A 20,571-nucleotide genomic window follows, 5' to 3' on the forward strand; every position below is an offset into this window, starting at 1 on the left:
TTTAATGTAACAACATAATTCAAGAAAAATAAGTCTAATTCAAAGAGGAATATCAGAAGGTCAAGTCCTGACTGCATGAGAGGAGGAGCTGGGGATGGAGTAGGGTAATTAGCTTCTGCGCAACATGATAAAGCTGCTAATAATATTGGACCTTATATATATAATGCTGTAATCGGCTTCCTATTGGTAGATGTGGATCAGCTGAGAATCAGCTGATGCGAACTTGATTAACGTGACCTGCCAGAACTAATGCTATGCTTGATTTGAGTAAAACTCGTCAGTCAAAGGACAGATCATAGTTTTACTCAGTTTTAACAAAAATCATTTTACAATGAAACCCCTTTAGTTGTTCTCTTGTCTTTGTCATATAAGAAAGCTTTCCTGAGAAGTGCAAACAAATAAGGCCCAGAACCTCTAGTATATTAGTATCGAAAGTGTACAAGGGTACAGCCCCAGTAACAAGCTGTCATTAGAGACAAAAATATTCACAATGGCAAGTTTAAAGTTGTTTGTTGCCATTGTGAGGTCCTTATAGGAGATCAAGTAGTCAAAACAAATTCTGTATACAGAACAGCTTACATTTCATTGAATGTTTCACATCAACACTGATCAATGAATCATCAGATTATCTGCAGCTTTACATCGACAAGGTATTGTATAACATCTAGTCGATGTATTGCCGTCATACATATTCTATAGGCAGCAGCACAGGCCGAACACTTGATCTGTTTACATTGAGAGCGCAGATGTGGCGGTCATGTAAGGATTCAGTCTGCTCTCTGTGAACTCAATACCAGCAGGTTTTCTCTGACATATTAGGGGACAGAGAGAGTTTCTGTGAAAAGAATTAACCAGATTCCTCTCTCAGAGGAGTGGAGATAAGACAGACAGCTCTTCTATACAGAGACAAAGGGACAGAGAGAATAAGACACAGTTAGAAGGAGACAACACTATGATTCAGCAAAGACTGTCACTTCCTCCATATGGTGGCTGTTTTCCTCAGTGGGACTAATGAAAGGGGTAATAAATCCCTCTGTGGAATAGAGAGGAGAGGGGAGCACTGAAAGAAGCCCTCAGACGGGGCACATCAGAATACGTATCTCTTCTTCAGATGTCGGCCTTAGAAAGATAGAAAGCACTGAAGTCAATATGGCCCTGAGAGATTAGAGCATAATCACATTGAAGTTTCAGTAAAGCCAAGGTATTCTTTCAGCTTTGGAGATACACCAAAATTAGTGCTGGTGCGCAGATGGCAGGATCTGCGGACCTCACAGAACCAGCCCATATTTCTGATTTGAAAAACTGAATTGTCACAAACAAACATGCACATCCTACAAGTAGTTTAACAGCTTTAAAAGTAACTGCATCAGCATCTTTAGACCATCGCAACTGGCTTTAAAGGGTTAGTTCACCCAAAAATTAAAATTATGTCATTAATGACTCACCCTCATGTTGTTCCAAACCCGTAAGACCTCCATTCATCTTCGGAACACAGTTTAAGATACTTTAGATTTAGTCCGAGGGCTTTCTGTCCCTCCATTGAAAATGTATGTACGGTATACTGTCCATGTCCAGAAAGGTAATAAAAACATCATCAAAGTAGTCCATGTGACATCAAAGGGTCAGTTAGAATTTGTTAAAGCATTGAAAATACATTTTGGTCCAAAAATAACAAAAACTATGACTTTATTCAGCGTTGTATTCTCTTCCGGGTCTGTTGTCAATTCGCGTTCATGACTCCACTTCTTCTTCTTTCCTGTTTAACGGCGGTTGGCATCCAGCTTATTGGTGCATTACTGCCCCCTTCTGCTCTGTGTGGTGTGGTTCACAACTCCGCAGTGACGCTGCTGATGTAAGACGCTGCTGACGTGTTATCTGGTGTGCCAGAGCTTCGTTTACAGTCTGAGGGAGACGTACGCTGTATTCAAGCTTTTCTACATTGTTTGTATTTTGGTATTGCTATAATTTTTTAAATGGTGTGTACGTGTGCATGTCGCAGATGTCCTAATCGCCAAAAACAACAACGGCGACGTAAAAGTGCATTACCAACGCCAACAGATGAAAGGATTCAATGGAATCAATTCAATGGAATCAATTCAATGGAAAGGATTCCGGAAGAGAATACAATGCTGAATAAAGTCGTAGTTTTTGTTATTTTTGGACCAAAATGTATTTTTGATGCTTCAAATAATTCTAACTAACCCACTGATGTCACATGGACTACTTTGATGATGATTTTATTACCTTTCTGGACATGGACAGTATACCGTACATACATTTCCAATGGAGGGACAGAAAGCTCTTGGACTAAATCTAAAATATCTTAAACTGTGTTCCGAAGATGAATGGAGGTCTTACGGGTTTGGAACGACATGAGGGTGAGTCATTAATGACATAATTTTCATTTTTGGGTGAACTAACCCTTTAACAACATGTTCTCCAAGTAATACGCCTATATAGGTCGTTTGTCACTTCCCTGAAATACGACCCATAGGAGCGTTTGCTAAAGTTGCACTGCTATCGACAACAGGAAACTTCAATTTTAATACATTGTTCCCTTTTATCTGCATCGTATTTCGGTTTTGCGTAGCTCAAATGGTAGAGCATTGCAATATATAACAATATGCAGTCATGTGATCATGTGATCATAGGTTCGATCCCAGGGAACACATGTGCTCATAAAGTGTATATGCACTATAAATCACTAAGGGTAGGTTTAGGGTTTGGGTAGGTGTGATTGTTAAAAAAAAAAAAAAAAAGAGTTTTGCTAAATGGAAATAGGACAAATGGTGTAAAAAGACCACACATTTCATTTAAATGAACACGCATTTTGATTGGTAACAACAGTCTTATGTCATTTAATGACAACAGACATAACATAACACTGTCATTATTTTTACGCCAGCTAGAAGGGCGCATGACTTTAAAACGTAAATATAGGTCTTTTTTTTTTTCTTTTTTTTTTTGGAGGACAGTCTCCTTTTTTTAATGGAGTGGGAAAAAAAGTGGCTAGAGTCACTCTGCCGTACATCGTACCGCACCGGTCCTATGAACTCCACTTCCTTTTAAAGAGATCCTTATGACTGTCATTGAAGAAGAAAGAAATCAGACATTTCCTTATTCAGGTTTTGTAACTGTCATCCAGATCAAGTTTCAGAGTCAAACGTCCTAAACAGCTGTTATCAGATAACAACCCTGAACAAATAACAAACAAACAAACATTTGATAGTACTGCTGCTAGATCTTTTTGTCACCTTCAATGTCATGTCAGAACATATTCCTCTATGGCACACTGAGACAGCACAGTTAAAAAGGAATTCATGCTGTTGTCTGGTTCATTATGGTGACCAGGCAAGTCCTGCTCCTGCGAGTATGCATCTGCTCCAGTGTGAAAGATTTCTCCTTCACACCTAAACAAACAAATTAAATTGAGTCACTTAATTAACACAATGAGCTACATGGTGCCTAGGGCTGTTGGTTTAATTTCCCATGATGTTCAACAAGTTAAGGGAATTAATAAAGGTGATTATAACAGTCTAACTGTGGAAAACTACCTGAATAGTGTTAGGTCAAAATCTTGACATCAATTAGCAGGTTGGTTAACATGGCTTACATTCAGTCACGCATAATCAATAATAAAGCTTGCAGAGATTTTCATCATGAGTGTTTAAACTTTGGGGTTTCAAACTTTCTAATGCCACAGACCCACAAATATGATGATCTCCTTGCAAGATACAGTTTGTTTCAATGAACTTTTCTATGGACAATTTTTCAGATGTGATGTTATAACTGTGTTATTTCTCTGTTAACACAATAACCTGCATTGAACTGCATAATTCAGACAGCAGTGGTTAGAAAAAGGAAAGAGGAATAAATACATTTTAATCACTGCTTCTTCAGTTCCTCTGATTTAGAAGTCCAAGTAATGATGTTTTGCCCTCACATTGAAAAAAGTGATAAATTCTTCCTGGTCTTATACATGTGCTGGTCATATAATTAGAATATCGTGAAAAAGTTTGTTTTTTTATTGTAAATTATTTTTAAAAATGAAACTCATATATTCTAGATTCCCTACATGTAAAGTAAAACATTTCAAAAGTTTATTTATTTTTTTATTTTTTATTTTGATGATTAGAGTGTACAGCTCATGAAAGTCCAAAATCCAGTATCTCAAAATATTAGAATATTTCCTAAGATCAATCAAAAAATGGATTTTCAAAATAGAAAAGTTCAAGTTCTTTAAAGTATGTTCATTTGTACACTCAATACTTGGTCGGCAGCACATATTACAGCAAATGACTTGCTCCTAGCACAAATTACAGCATCAGTGAAATGTGGCATGGAAGTGATCAGCCTGTGGCACTGCTGAGGCACTACTGAGCCTTCAGATCATCTGTATATTGTTGAATCGACTGTTTCTCATCTTTCTCTTGAAAATATCCCATAGAGTCAGGGGTCAGGCATGTTGGCTTGCCAATAAAGCACAGTAATATCATGGACAGCAAATGACTTAGAAGTGGTTTTTGCTAAAGTCCTGCTGGAAAAGGAAATCAGCATCTTGATAAAGCTTGTCAGCAGATGGAAGCATAAAGTGCTCCAAAATCTCCTGGAAGATGGCTGCACTGACTTTGCACTTGATAAAACACAATGGACCAACACCAGCAGATGTCACGGCCCACCAAATCATTACTAACTTCAGAAACTTCCCACTAGACTTCAAGCAGCTTGGATTCTGTGCCTCTCTTCCTTCAGACTCTGGGACCATGATTTCAACATGAAATGCAAAATTTACTTTTATCTGAAAAGAGGACTTTTGACCACTGTTTACTGTCCAGTTCTTTTTCTCCTTAGCCCAGGTAAGATGCTTCTGACGTTGTTTCTGTTTCATAAGTGGCTTGGTAGTCCTTTTCCTGAAGATGTCTGAGTGTGGTGACTCTTGATGCGCTGACTCCGGCTTCATTTGACTCATTGTGAAGCTCTCCCAAGTGTCTGAATCGGCTTTACTTGACAGTATTCTCAAGCTTGTGGTCATCCCTTTTGCTTGTGCACCTTTGCCTACCCAATTTCTTCCTTCTAGTCAACTTTGCATTTAATATGCTTTGATACATCACTCTGTAAACAGCCACCACATTCAGTAATGACCATCTGTGACTTACTCTCTTTGTGGAGGGTGTCAATGATTGTCTCCTGGACCATTGCCAAGTCAGCAGTCTTCCCCATTAGTGTGGTTTCAAAGAACAAGAGATACCCGGAATTTATACTGTAGGGATGGTCATTTAACGAAACTCAAATGTAAATATTCTAATATTTTGAGATACTGGATTTTGGACTTTCATTAGCTGTACGTTCTAATCAACAAATTAAAAAACAAAACAAAAAAACTTTTGAAATGTTTTACTTTACATGTAGGGAATCAAGAATAAATGAAAGTTTCATTTTTTTAAAATAATTTACAATAAAAACTTTTTCACGATATTCTAATTATATGACCAGCACCTGTAACTACCTTTGTTTAAGGACAAGCTAAAGTAGCCACCAGGTAGCCTTGTGGGCAGCACGCCAACATATAGAGCTGTTGCGCTTCAGGGGACCCGAGTTCGTGTCCTGGCTCGCGAACCTTTACCGATCCCGCCCCCCTTCTCTCCCACACTTTGCTTCCTGTCTATACTGTCCTATCAAAAGAAAAGGCAAAAACATAATACTTAAAAAAACAACAACACTTGTTTACTATCTAATCTTGCCAAATAAATAAATGCTCTGGTGTCCTGTTAAACAACCCTTCCTCTTTAGTGTACGTCAGTCGTACAGTTTGGATTTGAATAACTCCTTAGTTTAATATTACATGTCAGTGTGTAGTTCTTTGTCCGTCAGTGTCTGTTGCCCTGGCATGCAATGTGTTGGCAGGGAAACAAACATACTGTTTGTAGTAGCAATGACTCACAAATTAACAGAAGCTGGAAAATGGGCCAGTGAGACCAGCCCATCATCGTTCTATGACTTTTTCAATCCATCTCTTTTCAACCTCTGCAGCTGCTGACTTTCAACTGGTTTGACTCACACTCTAATCTTAAAGATGTAAGCAGTGTGCCAGTGTGTGCTGAAGTCTACCTGAATAGAACAGACTATTCATCGCCAATGAATTCACACCACATCTAACCAATATGTCTCTGCATCGCTCTCTTCTTCTCTTTCATTAGGTCTTTTTCTAATGCACCTATTTAATGAAATGTTGTGGTTCAGAGTCCCATTTTATGGGGGAATGACTATTCTTTGTTGTCATCAGAGGCTTGCCAGTAGTACATTTATTCATTTGGCAGATGCTAACTTTCATTATCATTGCAAATTACATCACTATGACACACCCCATATGGGAACTGACCGATCGATGAGAACTAACCTTAGGCTAAATTCTGTTAACATGCAGGTGAGTGAATGGAGAGGAGTTTTGGAGATTGGGAGATGAGTTAGAACTTGATTTTTTTGTGTCAAAGGGTGTGAGAAAGGGCGGGTGCCTGCTTGTGGCAATGTTTAGGATCAAATTTAAAGCGAAATTTAGTCCACATTCAGAGGGTGTTTTAAAAATGTGGCTCTTGTGAACAAATAATTGTCGATTTGACTCCTAAACTTGAAAAGTACAGAGGAACCCGTTTCACACCACAAAGCAATGCGTATTTATTTCTGTGCCCATATTAACAGTTTACAGGTTTTTCTCTGTGTGCATAGTATAGCGTTTCTGAGCCTATCAGAGTTTTGCTGAGCCTTGCACAGTGTGGTAAACCTGTAAGAAAACACTGTAAATTCACTATAAGCCCAACCTGATCTCATGATTTCATATGAATTAATTAATAATTATGAATTAATAATTCATATGAATATAAAAAACATAAGCATGAAGGTCAGCCCATAACTACCCTTAAAGTAGTTTACCCAAAAATGAAAATAATGTAATTTATTACTCACTCTCATGTTGTTCTACACCCGTAAGACCTTTGTTCATCTTCGGAACACAAATTAAGATATTTTTGATGAAATCCGATGGCTCAGTGAGTCCTGTATTGCCAGCAATGTCACCGAACCTCTCAAGATCCAGAAAGGTAAACATATTTAAAACAGTTCATGTGAGTACAGTGGTTCTAACTTAATATTATAAAGCAACGAGAATACTTTTTGTGCTCCAAAAAAACAAAGTAATGACTTTTCATTCGGCCTAGTGATGGCTGATTTCAAAACACTGCTTCAATGCTTTACAAATCTTTTGTTTCGAATCAGTGATTTGGATCGTGTGAAATCACGTGAATTACGAACAACTGATTAGAAACTAAAGATTCGTAAAGCAGTATTTTGTTTTTTTGGCGCACAAAAAGTATTCTCGTTGCTTTATAATATTAAGTTAGAACCACTGTACTCACATGAACTGTTTAAATTTATTGTTTTAAGTACCTTTCTGGATCTTGAGAAGTTCTGTGACATTGCTGGCAATGCAGGCCTCACTGAGCCATCAGATTACATAAAAAATATCTTAATTTGTGTTCCGAAAATGAATGAAGGTCTTACGGGTGTGGAATGACATGAGGGTGAGTAATAAATGACATAATTTTCATTTTAGGGTGAGCTAACCCTTTAAATCTAAGCCTCAGTGGTAGGTAAACAAATTGTATGAAAATATATTAAAATAAATCAAACAAATTTATGAATTTGCCACCAATTCAACAAAAACAAAATAGTTTCAAATTGCCATGACTGTGTTAAGTCCATTTATCAATTTTTTTGTTGATTTTTGTAAAATAGGCTTATATGAAGCATCATAATATTACATGTAAGCTCTACATACAGTGACAAGCGCATAACCAGTAGATTTTATTCTGTAAATCTGAAATGCGAGTTTCAGATTGAGAAGCTGAAACGTTGGTTCATGAGCTGCTCACATGTAAATGAACACAGAACACAGTACCACATAAAATCAAAGTTTGTTGGTTTGTTTGAAAATTAAGAAATTAGGACAAACATTAGTATTGTAATAGTAGTTTTACGTTTTATTTGTCTGGCTATCACCAGACCAAGCTCAATTTAAAATTGAACATTGGTCTGGGGAGTCTGCTATGTATTTTCTACTGCACAAGAGGCGTGATCAACGAGCATTATTCACGTAATTGGATAGTCCTTCAACCAATCAGATCAACGATCCGGGTGACGTACTTTGCAGAGCGGTGCGAAAACTCCAGACAGGTTTAGTTTGTAGCATTGATCAGCGGTTTGCAGAAGCAGCAATGGCATCGAGCGATTTTTTTCAGGTTGTGCAAAAAAAAACATGAAAGTGGTACCTGAGTGGTATTTACACCCACTTGAGCAATTTGTTTGCTAAACTAAAGAAGTCATTCAGCATCGTCGAGAGGTTAAAAGGAATTGGATTGACGGTCGTGCTTACCGTCGCTTTTCTATCGTCACCGTGTTATACCCGCCAATGTGGATAAAGCCAGTCTGTGATTGGTTCCCACAAAAGTGTAACAGAAGCAGTAGAAATGAATGTATTGGTTTCCAGACTGAGTTGCCGGGCAAAATCAAATCGCCGGCAGATCAGGCTGGGTTTACCCAGTCTAACGTTTTATAGTAGTTGTACTATAAAATTAAAAATATATTATTATATTAAATCCTCGATTTTTATTATATTAAATCCTTGAGTATTTCTGTAACATGAAGGTCCAAGGAAGACGAAGATGATTATAAAGATAAAGCTTACAACACAATTTACGGCAGTGATCAAATGCTCATTGTGCATTAATAATGTGCATTTGAGCAGTAATTAATAACTCAACATATTTTTAATTCTATATTGTTACTCAAAATGTCATTTCCCTGCACATGTCTGTCTATTGCGTTTTATATTTATTTTATATTCTCTATAAAATGGTTTTGTTTGGGATTGGGGGTAAGGTTAAGGGATCTAGAATTTATCTATAAAATTGTAACAGTGCAATTATACAAATATCTTTATGATATAAAAGATTCATTAAAGATATTTTATATTTCTTTAGCTGTAAATACATAATAATGTTTACATTCAAATGTTGTCAATACATCCAGATTGTATTCTATCCAAACGTGCAAAAATTTACTTTTTGCACCTGAAAAAGTTACATATTGATACCTACATATTAACCATGAGACCAGGCTGACAGGAGCCTGCTGTTTACGTTATGCTGCTGCTTCACTTACACGCTGCTTATGCTTGCAGTGTTAAAACAGTCAGAACGTGTATGCTTAAGCTTAACTCTCTTAGCTGTAAACTAATCCCACAGCGCTCATGGTCAGGTCAGGTCATCCCAGGTCAGGTACACTACGGCACCAGACGCCTGCCTATTCCTCAACACCAGTTGCTGTTTTTCATATTGAAAATAACCAGTATAGTGCCAGTATAATTAAAAAGAAGCTTTTGTTTACACTAATTCATATACAATCAGAAATGATTTCAAATCATTGATTTGTCCAATCACAGGGCTGGTTATTTCCTGACCTGGTTTCACATACTGTATATAGCAGTAGAAAATCTTCTTTGATATTGTCCTCAATGTGTTTTAATTTAATGGGTTGAATTTAAATTAAATCATTTACTTAAGTTCAAGCACAAATAGTTCTTAGATATTTCCATACTGCTTGGATTGCTGTGTGTGTATGTATTTGAGTCTGTTTGAGCTGCTTACATACTGTCACAAGCACTAGTCTATACTCTAGTCTTTAGCAGCTTACATTCAACAGTCATCCCTTACACTGAGGTACCTATTGCATGTACAAATACCCTTTCATTTAAGCCTGAGACAGACATAAATAGTCTCTACTGCAGAGTACTGACACATCACAGAACACAATAGACAGTATCAGGGCAGGGCTCGACAAAATGGATGCACAGAAAGCTGCATGCAAATACCGAATTTACTTTTCTTTCGCATCTGGCACTTGAACAGACAACAACTGTCAAAATGCCTGTCTTGGCAAGTATCCTCGTAAACACATCAGTTATGTCTTAAATGAACATAAACACTTTGTACCAGCATATTGGACCTGTGCAGGTGAGCAGACTGTGCATGCAGTCTAATATACCTGTTTGTGTCTCCTTCCTTAATGTTAATCTAAGGAAAGAAAAAGAAAATCACTCACTGCTCTTGACTAAATAACTTTTGTAACATTGATAAGGACTAATCTATATTTATTTTATATATATAAAAGACTATGCAGTATATATATATAATGTGTATATGTGTATATATTTGTATCTTTATTCTATTTTCATTTGTGCTATTACTTGTAATTAGTTTATTTTTTTCTTAATTTATTACTGTTTAGTTTTTTAATAATGTTTACACTATATATTATTTAGGCTAGTAGTTTTTGGAATCAATAATTGTGAAATTTCACTGGTATCAAAAATGTTTGTGTCGTACACTTATTAAAATACATGGTTAAATGGGTCAAAAACAACAATAGCATATTTATATATATATATATATATATATATATATATATATATATATATATATATATAAATATATATATATATATACTGTATATATATATATACATATATATATATATATATATATTTTTTTTTTTTTTTTTTTTTTTTTTTGTTTTTGGGTGCAGCCAGTGAAAATTTTGGCAGTGCAAGTAAAAATGTGAACAACTGGCCTGACTGGGCCAGTAGAAAAAATCCTTAGTGTTCAGCCCTGAGTATATAATCATATTCAGTCTATAATTCTGAAAACAAGCTTGTTTTTGGAGTAGAGTCTGACATCACAGACTCTTTCCTCAACATCTGTTCCAGAAGACAGGCGTGTGCTTTTGCGCATGCATGCGTCTGCGTGTTTGTCTTGGGGAGGTCTGCTTAAATATTCACAGAGGTTCCTTGCGCTCCCAGACTGTAAATGAGCAGGCTTACAGTGGGAGTCCTGAACTTTGGTGGTCCAAACATGTCTCTTTAAGTGTGTAAATCTGGACCGTTTAGTTTTAGAATGCACTCTTTGAATGCCAGCTCTCACATAGCTAACATGACCGAGAAAAAGCAGAAAGCTGTTTGGCAGGTTGACAGCACGGGGTCAGCAGGGCCAGGCAAAACACAGACTCCGCCACCACCGTCACTGCTGTCTGATGGAAAGAGTGAGAGAGCCATTAAAATAAAAGACAGAGAAGGAGAGCATGCTTGCATCATGATATATTAAAAATGATTTGCTGGTGATATAAATTATGCAATCATGAATAGTGTATTGATTTTAATTCATATTAAGTTTTCCTAAAGAAATTTGTAACTGTAGTTTCACAGTCATTCCTTTTACTTGGGTCTTAGCATTGTCACCGTGCCTAACTTCAGTAACAAAAACTGCATTTAAAGGGTTAGTTTATCTAAAAATGAAAAATTTGTCATTAAATTATTCACCCCTCATGTCATTCCAAACCCTTAAGACTTTTGTTTATCTTTGAACACAAAAAAATTATGATATTTTAAATGAAATCTTAGTGCTTTCTGTCCCTCCATAGACAGCTGCAACTACTACTTTGTCGCTTCAAAAAGTTCATGAAGAGATCGGTAAACAAATCCATATGAATCGACCAGTTTAGTCCAAATTTTCTGAAGAGACTGGATCACTTTATATGATGAACAGATTAAATTTAGGCTTCTATTCACATTTAAACATTAATCAGCGAACATAATCAGAAGCTCAACTGTACTTGCTTGATGCGTGAAAACAAACCTCACTGGTTCTTGCAGAAGCTCAAAATCTCTGCGTAACACATGAGGATGAAACTAGTGATGGGAAGTTCGGTTCTTTTCCATGAACCGGTTCTTTCGGACAGTTCTATTCAATAAACCGGTTGAAAAAAACGGTTCACCGGCACTTTTACGCTCCGATGTAATGACGTCATCCGCGATGACGGCGTCTATCGTGGGCCAGGATGAAAAAACTTAACACATTCAAATATATAAAGTCAGTAATCATAACATCAGTCAACTAAAACATTATAATCTGAAGCGTTTCTTACAATTTAGTTTTGCATCTTAAGCATCCAAACACATGACATATACAGGCAGTGATGTGCAAACAAAGTTTTACAGTTATGAAGTAGGGATGTGCACAAATAGTTGAATATTCGGATATTCGTTCTGTAATTAATATTAAAAAAAATAAAAATACTATTCGAATTTTACGATGTTGCTTTCCTGGCCATAAATGCAGTGAATCTATGATAAATTCTAAGCACTAAAACTCGCAGTTATAACTAAATGCACCAGGTGGCGCTGTGGAGTGTGTTTAACAAGTTTATTTTATTTGATCGTCACATAATGTTGCCGTCTGCCTCGCAAAGTTTGGAATTACTTAGATGAAAATGATCTTACAAAATGGAATTACTTTTGATCAAATTAATTAATGAAACCGATTTATAATAATATCAACACCATAATGAGAAAGCACAAGAAATCTAAATACCCATCGAGTGAGGAAAGACAGCTGTCCATCACTGCATTCAGACAGGTAAGTGCAGCTGTAAGTTATCCCAGAGTGAGCCAAGAATGATACAAAGCATTTAATCTCGCACTGCTTGTGATTAAATGCTTTTGTTCTTAATATTTTCTGTTTACACGTATTGTTCTCTTGAAAAATTGCATGCTCAGTATCATCAGCTCACCGGTTCTCAAATGGACATGTCCGAAAGAAGCGGTTCTCGGTTGTGTACTGATGATCCGAAAACCGCTGCAACCGGTTCTTGACTCGAGAACGAGAACGGTGACAGGCCGTGTATGCTTGTTTGTGTGTGCCGCGCATGTGCACTCATATCAGCTGCTCTGCTGTTCGTGCTCATCATCATCAGTTCTGTCTTCACAGCAGGTTAAGTCAGTTTACTGTTGGATTAACTGAATAACTCCGGGATGTTGGTTTATTTCGAGAGGTAGTGTCAGGCACGTCAAAAAGTTAGTAACTTTAGTAATTTGTGGATTCGTGTTTGCTAACTGGAGATGCAAACTGTTTGGAACCATTCAGACCGATTTGGTGAACTGATTCGACCGGTTCACTGAAAAGAACCGGTTAAAAAGAACGATTCGTTCACGAACCAGACATCACTAGATGAAACTCGTTGGTTTTCGCATGTCAAGCAAGAACGCTTGAGCTTCCGTTTACCATTTCTGATGTGTGCATTGATGAATGTTTATATGTTCCATCTGTTGAAATCACATAAAGTGATCGCATCTCATGTTAAGTCTTCGTCGTCAGTTAGGAACCTGGGTGTGCTCTTTGATACCAATCTTTCATTTGAAGGCCATGTTACTAGCATCTGTAAAACCGCTTTCTTCCATCTTAAAAATATATCTAAACTACGACACATGCTCTCAATGAAGAATGCAGAACAGTTAGCTCTTAATGCATTATAGTCCTTCACGTTTATTGTGATCTCAGAATTCAGGCCAGCCTATAATACCTAGAATATCGAAATCAACTGCAGGCGGTAAATCCTTCTCCTATTTTGGCACCTAAACTGTGGAACAATCTTCCTAGCATTGTTCTGGATGCAGACACACTCTGTCAGTTTAAATCTAGACTAAAAATGCATCTCTTTAACCTGGCATACACATAACACATTATATATTTATATTTTCAAATCCGTTAAAGGATTATTAGGCTGCATAAATTAGTTCAGCCGGAACCGGGAACACTTCCTATAACACCAGATGTACTTGTTACATCAGAAAAAGAATGGCATCTACGCTAATATTAGTCTTTCTGTTTATCCCGAGGTTTACCGTAGTCAACCGGATTCGGGGCCATTTCCAGATGAGACCGAGGACCGGTGCCTTGACACGACCACAACGCAGCCTTGAAGTATCAGCAGAGATCGAGTTGACTAGATCATCCATTGTGAAGACATCATCAACACGACAGCCAGTAACACAGTTTCCTCAAAATTATAATCACGATTATTAATCATGTTTATTCTATCAAAAGAGTAATGTAACTATGGCTATTTTGCAAGTTCTTTACCAACCTACACTTCACCCAAAAGGCCTGTAGGTGGCACAAAGACTTAAATTTAACCAACTATGATAACTTCGTTAGATGGTAAATCAATACAAAACATGGTTTTGGTGAGCGCTTTGTAATATGAATTCACATTAGATTTTAAAGCAACACAATTCGTTTGCAATAAGACAAACCAGATTCAAATTGCCCGGCAAATTCGTAAGGCAAAGAAAAATCATTTCTAGCTGATCAACATTATGAAAACTGGTAAAACCTTTAGGAACTTCAAAAGATAAAACAGCGAAATTCCTAATATTACTTCCAATATTTCCAAATGATGTTCATTTTCATAGAGCGGGCCAATATCGTGACGATTATTTAAAATCAGTCGAGAGGAGCAGATATCGTTGTCGTGATAAAATATGATTAATCGTGCAGCCCTAATTTAATTTAATTTGACTTGACATTTGATATTCAACAGTATCCTTGACATTTATCCAACAGTGCTTTTGATCTGCCTGCATTGACACTATTCTTTAAAAGGAAAAATTATATACCAATTATCAATGTAAAGCTGCTTTGACACAATCTGCATTGTAAAAAGCGCTATATAAATGAAGGTGACTTGACTTGACTTTAGAAGATTTAGACTAAATCGCTCAATTCATATTGATTAGTTTTAAGATCTCTTTATGAACTTTGTGAAGTGCTAGTTGTGTGGACTGTCAATGGAGGGACTCTCAGAATTCATTAAAATATCTTAATTTGTGTTTTGAAGATGAACGAAAGTCTTATGGGTTTGGAATGACATGAGGGTGAGTAAATAATGTGTGAACTAACCCTTTAAGCTGAAAAAGTTCAGTTCATATCTGTGAGTCACTTCAAAGTCTGTCCATTTCAATGATTCTTTTGCACCATCATTCAAAACTGTACGTTTTAATACTACACAGGAAAAAAAAAATAATGATGGTGCAAAAGAATTTAAGTTTGAATAGTGCATTTTCACATATATGCTCAAAAAGTGGGGCACTTGTTAAGGGGTTAAAACATATCTAGGTAAAGTTTGATATTTATTGTTACTATTTATTTCTATATTGGTGAAAATAAATGAAACACAAAATCCTTTGGGTTAATTAATGAAAACCAGTATGAAAAATCTTGAAAATAGCTAATAAGTAAAATAAGTAAAAAAATAAAAAATAAAAGTTTTATATCACACAACTTGAATCTAAATGGGTTATTTAATGACAATAACTTTGAGGCTTTTAAGCTATTTTAGAGTAAACACAAATATTACAGACACACGCACATGCACATGTGTGTGCGCGCATTTTTGTGATTTATGAGGACACAAATTTGTATAATGACATGGGAATTACACTGGTATTACAACATAAGCATGAAATATAAGGACATTTCCTGAGTCGTCATATTTAAAATAGCTTTAAAAACATACTAATGTTTTATTAAAAATGCAAAAGTGCAGAATGTTTCCTGTGATGGGTAGGTTTAGGGGTAGGGGTAGTGTAGGGGGATAGAAAGTATAGTTTGCACAGTATAAAAACCATTACACCAGTGGCGTGCGGTCCATATAAGCTGCGAATGCTCTGCATACCCAAGACATTCGTGGACTTGGCAACTAATATTAACTTGATAAATTACTATTAAATCCCTTGTTTGATGTGTAACGTAAAGCCTAAATGATTGGTAATGCATATGTAACTGTCCGTAATTAATTTATTTGCCAAACGATGGTAATTTTCCCTAAATCTGCCAGTTACGGAGACTTCTGAGTAAGCTGATCTGCAGCAGCTTTTGCGCCTTCGCACATTTGTTATGGAACGTCATCATTGTCGCGCGTTCTCATTGGTTTGCTGGTCTATGCGAGTTTACATGGGCAGGATAAGCTATGAGTGGACCGCTCGCCCAAGAGGAAAAAATAGCTGCTGCCAGATCTCGATAGCCGAAAATCACATTGTATTTGATACAAAACTTACTATACTTAGCCAAATGGGGGGGGGAATCATAACTAAAACTATTTTCATAGTATTTAATTTTCTTTATGAAAACGTATAAATTGTTTAACTCTTACAGGTGCTTGTGAAGTTACGTCTCAACAGGTAAATATGGACTACTCTCAATAAAAGTTCCAACATATTAGAAATACTTTTCGCTGTGTTGCTATTTGTCATGAGCAAGCAAATGAGTAAACTAACAATGTCTAGAGAACGTGAGCGTCTCGCATATTAGCTATAAACCCATTCAACGTAACTGCATTGGCCACATTTATTTACATGACGCACCACACAGCATACCCGGTTAAAAAAGTCACCGTTCGCCACTGCATTACGCCTATGGAATGTCCTCACTGTTTCTGAAAGAAGTCTCTTATGCTCATCAAGCCTGCATTTATTTGATCAAAAATACAGAAAAAAACAGTAATGTTGTGAAATAATTTTACAATTTAAAATAATGGTTTTCTATTTTAATATACTTTAAAATATAACTTCCTTCTGTAATGCAAAGCTGAATTTTCATCAGCCATTAATCCAGTCTTTTGTGTCACATAATGCTTCAGAAATCATTCTAATATGTTGATTTGATACTTAGTTATTATCAAAGTTGGAAACAGTTGTGTTGCTAAATATTTTTTGGAAACTGTGATACTTTTAATATTGTCTAACAATAAATCTTTTTATCAATTTAACACATGCTGAAAAAAATATTAATTTCTTCCAAAAAAAAAATATACTGACCCCAAACTTTTTAACAGTAGTGTATATTGTTACAAAAGATTTAATTTAAATAAATGCTGTTCTTTTTTATTCATCAAAGAATCCTGAAAAAAGTATCACATTATAAAAAAATATTAAGCAGCACAACCTTTGAAATAAATCAGCATACTGATTTCTGAAGGATCATGTGACACTGAAGACTAGATTTAATGATGCTGAAAATTCAGCTTTGCATCACAGACATAAATTATATTTTAAAGTATATAATAATAGAAAACCATTAATTTAAATTGTAATAATATTTTACAATATTACTGTTTTTTCTGTATTTTTGATCAAATAAATGCAGGCTTGATGAGTAGAAGAGACTTCTTTCGAAAACATTAAAAATAGTAATGTTTCCAAACTTTTGAATGGTAGTGTATACTTTTTGCAGCAAGGACACATTTAACTGATTGAATGTGACAGTTCTTGTAAGCTTTCTATTTAAAGAATTTTAAAAAATATTAATAATAGGAATTATTTCTTCAGCAAATCAGCATATTAGAATGATTTCTGAAGGATCATGTGACACTGAAGAGTAATGGTTGCTGAAAATTCAGCTTTGCCATCACAGGAATAAATTATATATTTTAAAATATATTCAGATATAAAACAGGTTTTTAAAATTTAAATAATATTTCATAATATTACGGTTTTTACTCTGTTTTTGATCAAATGAATGCAGTCTTTTTAAGCATGAGACTTAGTGAGCGGATGATAACAAACAGCAGATAGTGTGTGGTGATATGGTTATAGACAGAGAACAGTGATGTCAGCAGGAAGTGATGTCATTGTTTACAGGGGCCACAGTTAGGGGGGAAGAGGTTAAAGAAAGAGACAGCTAAGACAAAGACACAGTCCTGCAGTGTGCTCAGATCTTGCCGCAGTGGAGACGTCCATTCCAAAGTGGGGGGGGGGGGGGGGGATTACATAACACATGGAAAATCATCCAAAGAACGAAAACAGGCCAGCCTCTGTGTTGAGCCTGTTCCACCCTCTCTCACAGCCTATAACACAGCTGATGGATCCAATTTATCTACACTGCAGTTCAACAGAGTTCTTGTAGTCTACTTTCAGAAGTCACATAGCAAAAGTTTTACGTTTAATAGACTTTGTTCCCTAAAACAGATGCACTAATAAAGATCAGATGAAGGTTTTTAAAAAGGGTGCAATACAAAGTTAAATGTGACTAGTTCCCTATGTAAGTGGCTTTGTTTAGGTCTGATTTTGTTCGGAATTACGCCACACTAGTTCATTCTTTGATTTTGCCTGAAATGTATCTGGGCCTTAAGTCTTTCACCCATTTTATGGTCCACTGAATGAAAACCATAAGTCTGGTCAAACAGAATAGTAATAGTACACCTTTCCTCAACAAGCTGCAGGATTCACGTCATCATAGCACAATGCACCAAAGTTTAATACTTCAAGTTAGGGGATGTTCAAAGCTAGGGCAATAGTAATAGTGTACGCACCACTCTTCGTCATTTAATCTGCATGCTTAAACTAAGGGAGTCCAACAAGACAAGAAGGTATTCAAATGACAATGTGCTCTTAATGTGCGATGTGCAGCAGGTCACTTGAAGCGTTAGTTCACCCAAAAATGAAAATTATGTCATTTATTACTCACCCTCATGTCGGGTTACGGGTGTAGAACGACATAGGGTGAGTAATAAATGACATTGTTTTCATTTTTGGGTGAACTAACACTGATAAAAAAGTATTTGTCAAGAGGACAGAGTGCATTATCTGCTTATAATGTCTATTAGCACTTATTGGTTGCATGTGTGGGTCACGATCAATAGCTTATTATTTCAATCCTATCTGAGGTTCCCTATATTTACATTTATATTCCTAGACAAAAACAACTGACACTGTTAAATGTGGTCTTCACTCCAGTGTGATATTCCTCTGTCTCAGACTAACCCTGAGGCCAGGACAGACCTTGACTGTGTTAGTGTGTGGTCTACCTCCCTCAGTCAGACGTGTGCTGCCATTGCCAAGAGGAACCATGTGAGCCTGGAGAGTGATGGGACAGAGGAACCCATTTTTTTTTCTGCTTACAAGCAACTGCAGACTTTTGCTGTAATAGAATACTTATATAAAGGTGTTTCTCTTAGCATGCAACTGTTTTTATGTACACACTGGGTGTTTAATATTGCAGACTAAAATGTACAGAACTAGTCTAAGCTGTTCAAATCTGTGCCAACCTTTGCTCTACACCTTAACAACATACACCTGTTAGTCAACTCTGCAATGTCTACATGTGTCAGCTGACAATACAGATACCGAAAAAAGATTGACTATTCTGGTCTATGCAAAGATTTGAAGCACCTCAAATGCACAGACTGTGCATGCTAAAACTCAAATGTAAATGATAAATGCATTCTATATGGTCTACAAAACTATTACGCCCTGTGCTGGAGATGAAACATGATTTGGTCATAACTTATATGAAATCTGTTTATCAATGCAGAATGCTTTCAAGCATTTCTTGGAATATTTGATATGGTAAAATAAGGTTAGGATGATAAAATCAGCAAAGCCCATAGAGATGCTACAGGAAGATTATTTTAATGCAAGGGGAATTCTTTTATATAAAACAATGACGGCATAGCAGTGCAATGTGTGTCTGCACACATCCTCTTCATCAAATGAGATATAGACAAAGGGAACTCGATCAAACAAATTGCAGATGTTTTCTTATGAACAAATGATTCATCATGTATTAGACAATGGGTGCATGTGTGAATTGTAGTAGTCAAAGTACTCTGATATCTTTTAAGTTTTAGCTATCTATAATACAGAGAAGATGACAGGTAATGGATTATAAATTTAACTCATGATCAAATTGATAAATAGAACAGATAATATCGCAGACAAACACAAGGTATAAGATAACTTAAAATGTAAAAGAATATGAACACTGGATTGAAAAAAAAACCCATTCTGATACAAGAATAATAGCCTTTATTTTACATTTGGCAGGTGGGAATATAAAATTGCTCTTTATTTCTATACAAGGAAACTGTCATACATTAAACTAATTAGCTCATAAACGATGTATTCCTAGTTGCATGATGTGAATTAGTGTTATAAAACCGTTAAATCAGAATATATCTAATATTTCTAATCCCATGCACATATAGCCTATTGTCAAAGAATCAATTTTATGCATCAATAATAAGATGAACACGTGTGTCCTTCTAAACAATGATATCGCAGTGAAATGGAAAATAATGCAACACCTACCCTTTTAGCTCCAGAACTGATTAAGTTGTTATTGATATTCCATTTCAGGTGCTGAGTTATTCTTTGGGCACTTTGTCTCGAGCCCTTTTCCATGTGCTCAGAGCACGCGCTCCGCAGCACGCGCTGCGTACAGTCACATACAGTCCATGACGTCACATTGCCCTAATACAGAGGCGTCGGGAAAATCACAGCTTTGTTGTTTAATCGGCAGGACATTGATTCGTGCAAAAGACAATTATTGCATTTAATTAGAGCTCTGGACTGAGCATTCTGACAACGGAGAAAGCGTGCAAAGAATTGCTGTGACAAGCATGCTCCTTGGAATTGTCTGGCTAATCATATCATCATCACCATATATAATGCTTAATAATTATAGGCGTTTATTTCAACATAGGACAGGAATTTGCTATATGAAACACTTTGTAGTATATCCATCTAATGTCTACACATTAAATGTTTCCAAATAGGGTGCCTCCTTAATGTGTTTTTGGATAAATCCTTTTGAAACTCCTTTAAAGTCCCCCTGAAATCAAAATTTAAGT

At 36.2% G+C, this 20,571-nt stretch overlaps 1 long non-coding RNA gene across 1 annotated transcript in view; it reads right to left on the reverse strand.

Annotated features, from left to right (window-relative positions):
• LOC137014074 (uncharacterized) overlaps positions 1-20,114 on the reverse strand; it is a 43,344-nt gene extending 23,230 nt beyond the window's left edge. The window contains exon 1 of the long non-coding RNA XR_010893793.1: positions 20,030-20,114. This is a non-coding gene — a long non-coding RNA (uncharacterized lncRNA). The remainder of the gene's footprint in view (positions 1-20,029) is intronic.
• Between the last annotated feature and the right edge of the window lie 457 nt (positions 20,115-20,571).

Source organism: Chanodichthys erythropterus, chromosome 23 (assembly GCF_024489055.1).
Source record: "Chanodichthys erythropterus isolate Z2021 chromosome 23, ASM2448905v1, whole genome shotgun sequence".
Taxonomy (NCBI): domain Eukaryota; kingdom Metazoa; phylum Chordata; class Actinopteri; order Cypriniformes; family Xenocyprididae; genus Chanodichthys; species Chanodichthys erythropterus.